The sequence below is a fragment of the Canis lupus genome, chromosome 8, assembly GCF_003254725.2.
Source record: "Canis lupus dingo isolate Sandy chromosome 8, ASM325472v2, whole genome shotgun sequence".
In the NCBI taxonomy this organism is placed as follows: Eukaryota; Metazoa; Chordata; class Mammalia; order Carnivora; family Canidae; genus Canis; species Canis lupus.
Window position 1 is genome coordinate 8,947,538 of NC_064250.1, and position 10,015 is coordinate 8,957,552.

Consider the following 10,015-nt stretch of genomic DNA (forward strand, 5'->3'; position numbering starts at 1 on the left):
TCTCCCTCTGCCTGTGTCCCTGCCTCCCTTTCTCTGTGTCTCTTGTGAATAAATAAATATATAAAATCTTTTTTAAAAATAAAATAAAATAAGTACATCTTAAATAAATAAATTATTGATTACTTTAACCAATATCTCATTTATGTTCATTGGTCTTGTTGGAATTGCTAGAAGTGAATGTTACTATTCACATTTTAAAATGAAACAATTCATTACTAAAGCAGTTAAATGACATGCCCAGGATAAAAGTAAGTGTAGGACTAAATGACCTGTGGGCCAACATGTGGCTTTGACATATTACCGATAAAGCCTTTGGCTTTATACATACCTGTATTCAAAAGTCAGATGTTGACAAAAGCTTTTCAAAAAGCAAGTCACATGTATTTCTTAAAATTTATTTCTAAAAAAAAAATTATTTCTAAAACTTTATTTTAGGCTAAAAATACCTAACTTCAGTTCAAAGCACAAAAAGAATATTGAAGTGTTTCCTTTCTAAGATTTAACCTAGAACTTTCAATAAAGATACAAATTATGAAATTTCTTAAGAAGATGATATACACTGAATTTTAAAATGAGCCAGACTGTTTGAAAAAATTACTTGATTTTTAAAAAATATATCAGTTTCTCCCTCTGAAAAAATGGAAATACTAATAACGTATCTCATAGGATTTTAGTGAGATTTACATGAGATCATGTATCCATATATTTCCTTGCCTTTAATAAAGGCTTAAAAATTATAGCCATTATTATCAGACAAAAGGCTTAAATTTGTGTTGTGTATTCAAAAACTTTATTTTGTCACTAGGTTGGCCACATATTAATAACTGCTAATTTCTTATCCTTCACACTTAAAAATAGTGTAATTACACAGTTGACTCTCGAACAACACAGTTTGAACTGTGAGGATCCACTTACATGCAAATTTTTGACAAATAGAGTACTATAAATGTATTTTGTTTTCCTTATGATTTTGTTAATAAAATTTTCTTTTCTCTTGCTTACTTTATTGTAAGAATATAGTCTATAATACAAATAACATACAAAATATGTGTTAATCAACTGTTCATTTTATTACTAAGGCTTCTGGTTAACAGTAGACTATTAATGATCAAAAGTTACACATAGATTTCCTCCTGCTTGGGGGACTGGCCTCCCCAACCCCCATGTTGTTTAAGGGTAAACTGTATATGGCACACTTAATGTGCATAGCAGATGAGAATGATTAAAATAATTCAATAATATGAGTCCTACTTATGTTTTCATTGTTAACTTAGATAATTTGTTTAAATTAAATTCTCTTGATGATAAAACCTGATAAGTAGCAGGAACGACAGTTTCTTCCTAAAGTCAATATGATCTTGAACTTACAAAGTCTTACCATCACCAACTGGGGGTGAGAGGCAAGTACAGAATATAGGTCAGTGATCTATGATGGGATTCAGAGACATTGTGGACAAAGGAATAGCAGAGGAGAAAGGAGAGAACAAGAATGCCTGCCCTTCTTACTTCCAGGAGGGAAACCTTTGGAGCATAGAACGCTGAATTTTGCACTACTTTGGAAATAGACAACATATTTGCAGAGCTACCAATGCAATGCAATTTTCTGTTTGGGAATCCCTTGCAAATAATCATGTCCTTAATTAAATGATCATGTATGAATTTCAAACCAAAATGTAGGATGATGTGAAAAAATTCATGTATGAATTTCAAACCAAAATGTAGGATGATGTTACAGTACTTGAAAAGGTGTCCCATCCCAAGAGTAGCTTTGACATCCTCATTTTCTTTGATTCCCATTCTCAGTGTATTGGCATTCTTGTAGATTCTACTTCCTAAATATATCTTGAATCTTCCCACTCCTCTCCACCTTTCCCATACCTCTTTAGTTGAAGGTATCATCATCTTTCATCTGTTACTATAATAGCCTTCAAATAATGATTTCTGAATCCATTCTATTTCCATATTACCACTCCGCCTCCCCTCACCTTAAACATACACTCTAAATTCTGTTTACAAATCACACAATCAAGGTGATCTTTTGAAAGCACAAATATGATGAAATAACACATTAGTTTGGAACGTTCGACCACTTTCTGTGAATTACAGAAAAAGTTCCCAATCCTAATGTTACTTAAAGCCTCTGCCTGACCTTCCTTATCTACTCCTCCAATCTTGTGTCTAACTACTCCTCGCAGCAAATTCTTGAATATACTGGCCTTTGTCTAGTCCCACAAACACATGAAATGGTTTCCTATTTTAGGTTTCTTCTGCAACACTTTTTTTCTATCACTCTGCCTAATTCCTTTCCACTCAGGACAAACATCAGAGCTCAAACATCTCAGCTCAAACATCACTTCCATAGAGAAGATTTGCTACCCATAGGACAAATACAGCACACGTGTTATAAAACAGCACACTCTTAGGGCACCTGGCTGGCTCAGTGAGTGGAGCAAGCAACTCTTAATCTCAGGGTTGTGAGTTTCAGCCCCATGTTGGGTGCAGAGTCTCTTTAAAAAGTAAATAAATAAAAATTAACCAACACACGTGGGACGCCTGGGTGGCTCAGCGGTTTAGCACCTGCCTTTGGCTCAGGGCGTCATCTGGAGTCCCAGGATCAGTCCCACATCGGGCTCCCTGCAGGGAGTTTGCTTCTCCCTCTGCCTATGTCTCTGCTTCTCTCTGTCTCTCTGTCTCTCTGTCTCTCTCTCTCTCTCTCTGGGTCTCTCATGAATAAATAAATAAAATCTTTGAAAAAAAAATTAACCAACACACACACAAAAATAATAATAATAAATAAACTAATACACTTCTGTCCTGATTCATTTCCTCCAAACAACTTATGACAGTTTATACTTCAATGTTTATTTAATGGTGTATTCGTAAGTACTGGCTATCAGCCTCATTAGACTATAAACTCCAAAAGGCTATGTCTATTAGCTCACTATGATAGTTCTAGGGCCTATAAATGGCACATGGCGCTTAGTTGGTGCTCAATTATCTGTTGAGTAAATTTAATTGCTTATTTTACTCTCTACTAGAGAAATCATTCTGTGTTTAAACTTTCTTCAAGACAGATAGGTGTCTCATGCAATATTTCCAGTCTTTTCTTCCTAACTCCAAACTGACCAGGTATACTTGCCAAACAACTAAACTGTGTCAAACCATTGGTGCCACCTGTTGGCTCTTCTGTGCCTCACGCCCTCTTTCTCTCTATCTCCCTCCTTTGAAGGGAACTCAGCCCTGATGCATTCTCCTTGCCCCTTCATCCTTCTCTCAAATTTTAAACACATAACCAAACTTAGTCCAACTTTAGTCAATCTCTTTCTCACAAATACACACGTCTTCTAAATTTCCAGTCTTCTTCTCTTTCAACCTTTGTTCATTCATTCAAATTTCAGTGTGTCCTTCCCCACTCCCTCTTCTTTTCTTCCATCCTTCCTCCTTTCTCTCTTCTTTTCTCCCATTCTCTCCTTTCTTGCTTCTCATCCTCTCTCAGCTTCCTCCTCTTCCTTCTTCTTCGTTACAATATTATATATGCAGAAAAGTATAATAGATTTCAAAGTTTCAGAAATCTACTTTCCAAATTTTAGCTTGTAATTATTTGTGAACTGGAACTTTCCAAATACCTGTGGCTTACGATAGCAAGATGGTATATATTTGTCCCACTAGCACCTTGACAAAGCCCCAAATTCTAGAATCTTTATGGTAATATTGTTTTCTGCATCTGCTTTAGGATAAACTTAGAATAATCTCAATGAATTACTCTGTTATTAAGTAATAATCAACTTCAAATATGGTATTAATTCAGTAAAATAATTTATTGTGGGCTTAATAACCAGAAAATAAACATTTAAAAGGTGAGAAGAAATGTTTACAATTTTCATATAGATTTATTTGTTATTATTTACTTCCTCACTCCAACCATATTGTACTTAATATTGCAAGTTTCTGATTACACTTTTGTAAAATTAGCTATATCTAGAAATAATCTAAACAGGCAGAAAACTTTGAATTCTGAGTAGAATTTAAATTATAATCTTGACTAAATAATTTAATCTTTATGGGATTACATATAAAATTCAACAAGCTTGATGCTCAGTTGAATAGAAACTTCCCTATGTAGTTAGGTATTTTATAAGTACATTGAGGGACACTGAGAATAAAAATATATATAAAAGATTTCTTATGTGTCAAAGTAAACTTTTGAAAATTATTTTGTATGAGTATTGACTACTTGCCTATTCTAGAATGAGTCACGGCATTTTGTATTTCTTCAAATCTCAAATACACAGTCAATTTGATATTATTTAAAATTTTACATAGGCTGGGGGTACCTGGCTGGCCCAGTTGGTGGGGCATGTGACTCTTGATCTCAGGGGAGTTCATGCCCCATGCTGAGCGTGGAGTCTACTTAAAAAAACAATTGCATAGACTGACAATTCACTAAAGCAATTATAGCTAAAATTGCTTATACGTTTAGTATGTGAAAACCAAGAAAGGAAATAATATTTTTTCCAAGCTTACCTTATAAAGTTAGTTATTTCTATAAATTTAATAAATATTTTAACACAAGCTACAATATCATCTTTATAAATAAGGACAAACTCACCTATCATACGGTTTCAATTCAAGTCATCAAACATTTAGTGAACAATGAGTTACTACTATAAAAAATACACAAGTGAAGAAGACAAATTCCTACTCAGTATGAGTAAACTGAACAGAGAAACTGGAGATCTATTTTCAAACAAACAGAAAATGAAGAAAAAAAAGTTGGTGATTTTATACATATTAATTTTGCACAAATCAGAGAGCCCACCTTACAAAAGCTTATTTTGAACTCTTTATGAGGCCACAGGCTGAGCATTCCTTGTATGCCACATCTGAAATAATTCTTTATTGCTTTGAGTGGTACCATTATATTCTTTTTAAAGTTTTTTTTAGCATAAATGCTAAAGTGGATTTTTTTTTTTAAATTTACACTACCCTTTATTGTCAAACAAATGAGAAATTATTATCATGGTAAAAGTTTTGCAAGTAGCATTTCCATATTAAAGATGGAAATGTCCGATTATGATGTATCTTAGTATATACTTTTGGTTTATGAAATATCCAATTTTATCAAAATAGAGTGTAGTTTATAGGGATATGGATTTTTAGGAAAGGCTTTTTAGGGGCGCCTGGGTGGCTCAGTTGGTTGGGAGTCTGCCTTTGGCTTAGATCATAGTCCCAGGGTCCTGAGATCAAGTTCCACGTCAGGCTCCCTGCTCTGCCGGGAGAAGCATTCTCCCTCTCCTCCCCACTCATCTCTGTCTCTATCTCTGTCTCTCTCTCAAGTAAATAAATAAAATATTATTTTAAAAAGGTGTTTTTATACACACCCAAATTTTATTTTCCATAGAAAAATTCAAATTCGATGTGTACTTTTCTTTAGTACACTTCTTTTCCCCACAAGAGTCTTTTTAAGGGATAAGTTTCTTTCTCTGTATTTAAGAGGAAAAAGCAAAACAAACAAAAGGAAAACTCTGTTGTACTGGCTAGCACATAAATTCCTACAAATAAAAAGTCCAGTCTTCAGATATCATTAACGGCTTCATATCATTAACGGCTTCATATTATACTGCTAGGAAGCTGAGCTGCTTACCAATTTGACCAAAAGTTAAAAAGGAGACAAAACTGAAGAAAATGCATGCTGTATGTTTGAATAATCTTAGCATAAAGTTAGGAGAATTTCTATCTCCAACATGTTCTCTTTAAGTCAACTTGAGATATATGAGAAACTACTACCCAGTGCTCCACTATTTCTAAATAAAGCTTTTTTATATACTAATTATGTCATAAAAGTATGAGTCAAATGTCCTGTAATATGTTCTCCTATACCATAGTAGTTAAGCCTAGAAAATAATGTCCCAGAACTAGATATTTTAGTGTACCCTGATCATTGGAATAGTTGGAAATAAGTTAACGGCCAACAATTGTTTGTGAATTTCTTAATGGAGAAATAAAAACTAATATCGCATAATCTTTTAAAATAGTATAGCATGTATTTTATATCTTCCTCACTTACTTAGGAAGTATTATATATATAGTAGATAATAAATAAGAAAAACTTAAAAAAGAGATCCGAATTTTTCCAGAAAAGAACACAGCCCAAATCACGTCATTATCCTTACACTGACACATTTCTCTCTATCCCCCTAATGCATTAGACCAATTTTTTTCTGTATTCAACTATTTAAGGTTTATTATTTGGATCACATTACATATTTTGTGTTAAATGAATTATGACAATAACAAATTACATCTCAATTTAAAATATCTTTTGATAATTACTAAAATCTGCATTCTTATTGTACAACTATTTTAGCATAATTTTATGGTAAGGGATTTGAGAGCTTATTTAATTCTGCCCCTCCTTTTCCACCAGTCAGCAAATTTACATTGAATTCAACTGGACTAAAACATTACTTCATAAAAGAGGAACTCCAAATGCTAAGCCTGATTAACTACTGCTAAATTTTAAATCCTTACCTTTAGCACTCTTATAATCAAAATGTGCCACCATTAGGATTGTGAATATCATAAACTCAGTGAGTATGAGACTAGAAAGTTGGTATGAATGCAAGTATACTTATAAATTTTATGTTCATTCAGTTACTCAACAAGTATTTATGAACTATTTGTTAATTGATGTGTGCCATTTAAAAATATTTTAATATTGTTCTTTTAATATATTTACTCTATATCCCTTTATAGTTTTTAAATAAAGCTCAAAAATATCTACCTCTACTTGATATATATTGATTATATTTCATGTACATTCTTAAACAGTGATTATAATATTATTTATAAAGAATATTTTATAACATTGTCAATAAACAGTTGTGAAGCAACATAATAATTTAATTTATCAGAGTTGAACTCCTTAGGCTCAAATATGTTAACAAATGCATACATAAAGCTGACCTCGAACGTAAGTTGGCCTTCATGACTGTCATTCTTGATTCCATTCATATTCCTGAATGGAAATGAAACAAACAATTGATGATATCAGTGAGGAAAGGATAATTAACCTGATCACAGGACATTAGAAATCATTTTTCTCTGGGAATTTTTATTTCATCCTTTTTTCATTGTTGTGTAGGTACAACAATTGTTTTCTTTGCTCTTGATGTTAAATGCAGATTTTGGAAATCATCATGAGAAAATGGTAAGAAGTTTCACTAGGGTAATATTAGATATAAAATATGTGGTTTTATTTATCAAGAAAAAAATGTAAAAATATATTAAATAGCATAAAAGTAAATGTGTGAATATATATTCCCATATAAATTTATATATGTATGTTTTCCAGTTTACAATCCTATTTTCCATCCTCACATTGATTAATGCATTAATTAATGGGGAGGATGAATAACAATAAACTGTTAAAACCAAAAAGATTTAAAATTTGAGGTGTTATATACTACGAGATAATTTTTTTATTTAACCAAAGTCATAGTAATATGTATGATATTATTATAGTAAGTCTAATCAGTGAAATTTATTATAAAGCTACCCATAATTTAGTGTACTTAAAGCATAAATATGATGCCATTTAACTGCTGACAAACCAGTTTTATTGATAGAAATAGCTCCAGTTGAAAGAAGGATCTTGAAAAGTTTACAGCTTATTTTTTCAAGCACCACAAACTAATAAGTAAAAACATATGAATTAGATAAAATACTTCATTAACTTACTTTTATTGGGTGAGTCAATGTGATATGATTACATTTCAGAGACATTTAATTTCCTATCATATAAAATCACATTGATGTTTGGTTATATTTTCTCTTCTGGTGATGTAGCCATTCAAAGTATTTTACCCATATCAAAGCAGAGATATTATGAAGTTAAAACTAAAGTCATTTTCATCAAAGCTAATCATAAATTTTATTTTCTTAAGTGTTTCCCAAGGTAATCGTGTTGCAGTTCTATAAAGAAGGCTCTCAAAAGTACTCTTGGGTCTTGGGTTCTAATTAGAAGGAATCTCCTCAAACTTGGGAGCACTGCAGTGAATATAGTCAGGAGAGCAAAAACAAAAACACCCACATTTGATTCATGAAGCTCCGGATGAACCCATTGAACACCGGCACTTTAGGAAGATATTTCTTAATGTTGAAAGTATAATTGGCAATTCATTACTTAGATGGCCAGCTCTGCAGTGCTTCGCACTCATTTGTATAACTTATGTCAATGTATAAATGCTTCCTTTGAAATGACATAAACCTTGAATCACTACATAAACTGGTAAATGATAGTTGCTCGCTATCTTGTACACAGGTCCCTTTTTATTGGTTAAAGAAGGTAGGTGAACATCACAGATGCAAAATGTTTGTTGTTAAGAATGTGTGTTTACAGGTGTGGAATACCCTAAGGAAGGGTAGAACTGATAGCCTGCTGCAGGTGCAGACTTTAATAGACAGGAACTTGTCTTTCCCCTAATCACTCCTCTCCTTTATCATGCTTTTGGATTATTTCAATTCACATTAAGTATCACTTGTGCATAAAGCATATACAGTGTTCTATATTTATTTAGATATACATGTGACTAGATTTTCTGTGAATAAAACCCCAAATGCATTCACATGAGAAAATGGAGTGGTTTAATTTAAATATTTTAGGAGTGCTAGAATACTAATAAACATCTGGAAGAACAGATAAAACTAGATAAATGTTTAGTCTTGTTATGAGTAACACACTAGCATACGATTAGGTTTATAATGGTTGTAATTTAACAAAACTGTTGTATGAAATATTTTGTTTAGCATTCATTAAAAACTGTTAATGCACTTGTGTCTTCCATGGACTAAATTTTTTGCAGCAGACGCACGTTATTAGTATAATACAAATATGCTAAAAAGCAAACAGTTTGGTGTTAAAATGTTTTAAGTAGGATTGTGAAGAGGAATTTTACACCAATCTTTATTTTTTTTCATTTTTACAGGGAAAATTTTACCACAAATTCCATATTTTAATGATATTATACCAACTCTATTTTTTAAACTCATTTTGTCACTGTTTTGTAACAGAAACACTGTAAATATTATAGATGTGGTAAACTATTATACTTGTTTTCTTATAAATGAAATGATCTGTGCCAACACTGACAAAATGAATTAATGTGTTACTAAGGCAACAGCCACATTACATGCTTTCTCTTTCACAGTAGGCAGCAGAGCATATGGTTTTCTCTTAATGGAACGCTAGCTTCTCATTAACATACCAGTAGCAGTGTCAGAACTTACAAACCAGCATAACAGGGAGATGGAAAAACTTATAAATTAGACCCTTTCAGTACTATTGAGAAGGAAATGACTGATGTTCTAAGGTACAATATTTAGCTAATACTGTGCCCTTTTCTGCACCTTCTTTCCACAAAAAAAAAACTTTTTTCTTATAATAAATATAAATATAAATATTGAAGTGCAAGTAATTTTTACCCTGCTTCTAAAAGTGATTGGCACCCTGATTTTGATAACTCTTCTTTAAAAGATTTCGTTGCCTTTTTGCTCACAGTATGTTTTAAACAGCTGTATTTTCACCATCCTGTTTCAATACAGTAAAGCAGCTGAAATGTAAAGCTAATTGTCATGTCTTCCTAAAAGAGGAAATCCATCAGGTAAATTAAAAAAATAAAATAAAATAAAAAACCCGAGAATGAGAAGGAAACGTTTTCTGGAGGCGAAAGACGACCATTCCAGTCACAGAAGTGGAGCCGCCAAGAGGTTATGCTAGGTAGTGAAGGAAGAGAAGAATTAATTTTTAGTTCCCATTTTGCTGTGTTATTTAAACCACGTTTAGCTGTCTCATACTAATTATGGTGATTTAAATTTTTCATCCACTTTTTTTTTCTTTATTTCAAGATCCTTCTCACTGAGAATTCAGCTGTATTTGTAGATGGAATATATCAATGTCAAGTCTTGAGACACATTTTAAAATTTAAACCTATACATAGGGCACAGAAATTATACT